At 34.6% G+C, this 1,174-nt stretch overlaps 1 pseudogene; it reads right to left on the bottom strand.

Annotated features, from left to right (window-relative positions):
- Positions 1-347: 347 nt before the first annotated feature.
- LOC101428593 (lactoylglutathione lyase-like) lies at positions 348-973 on the bottom strand (annotated as a pseudogene).
- Positions 974-1,174: the final 201 nt, after the last annotated feature.

Here is a 1,174-nt window from a genome sequence, read left to right as displayed (position 1 = left end):
CCCTGTGTGATGTTATGTATATTTATTTTATAAGTTCACAACATTTACTATACACTTATTGTTTATGCATGTTCATGTATGAATGATACACTTCAATAAAAAAGCAAAAAAAAGTAAAGTTACAGAATCACATTCAAGGGCATAAGATAAAGCAATACTTTAAAATCAGAATGACTGAACAGTTAGGTGATATAGGAAAAGGGTATGGATTTAAGAATAATTTGAATTGAGGCAATGATGCATCATTGCTATATGCTTCTGTTACATGAATATCTTGAATTAAATTGCTTCTTTCTTTTTTCTCTACAGTGTCTTCATTGAAATCACAAAGAAGTCTTCTCACAGAACTAAGTTATAGCTTCCATTTTGTTAGGACTCAAAATTTCAATCCAATAACCATCAGGGTCTTAAATAAATGCTAGGCCTTTCATTTTACCATCGTCTCATTTCTTCACAAATTTGACTCCCAGTTCTTCAAATCTTTTACAAGCACCATGTACATAAGGAATGGCAATTCCAATATGACCAAATTCCTGAGGGTCTGAATTGTGTGTCAGCTCAAGGGTAGGTTTTCTGAGAATGCCCATGCTACTTTCTCATTTTCATCTTTGGGGATGTCATTTTTAACTTCATAAGCCAAGAGATAGAGCAAAAGTTTCATAGTGGGAAAATCTAATTTTTCAATAGTGCCATTCCAAGATTCTAGCATAAAATACCAATGGCTTCTTAGGATTTTAATTCATAACATGGTCTGCTGCAATAGGAAACCCTTGATCCTGGGGTCCTCATTGGAGCAACAACTGAGGGCAACCTGTTCAGTAAGACCTCCAGCCACAGGGTGTGGTTCTGCCTTAACCTCACTGCTGGATCTCAAGGATGTGATGTGGGAAATGAGGAGCCACAAACAGCCCACCCAGCCCCTGATCATCAGAATTTTAAACAGGCATTTGGAAATGTGGTACACCTGTTTCATTATTTCACACACAGTAAAAATTTAGAAGAATTGCAATGGCAAGTTTAAATATAAATATAAGTATAATAAATATAAATACTAATATAAAAATTTTGCTCTTAAATTAGATCTATTGGTCTCCTGCGTAGTACTTTTCATGAAGCAAACTATCTTCTGTGAACATGGCTAATTTCTTAGTGATTCCAATATATTTGCATTATC

The sequence above is a fragment of the Dasypus novemcinctus genome, chromosome 19 (genome assembly GCF_030445035.2).
Source record: "Dasypus novemcinctus isolate mDasNov1 chromosome 19, mDasNov1.1.hap2, whole genome shotgun sequence".
Lineage (NCBI taxonomy): Eukaryota > Metazoa > Chordata > Mammalia > Cingulata > Dasypodidae > Dasypus > Dasypus novemcinctus.
The sequence above is the reverse complement of the archived record's forward strand: the minus strand, read 5'-3'. Positions and strand labels throughout refer to the sequence as shown.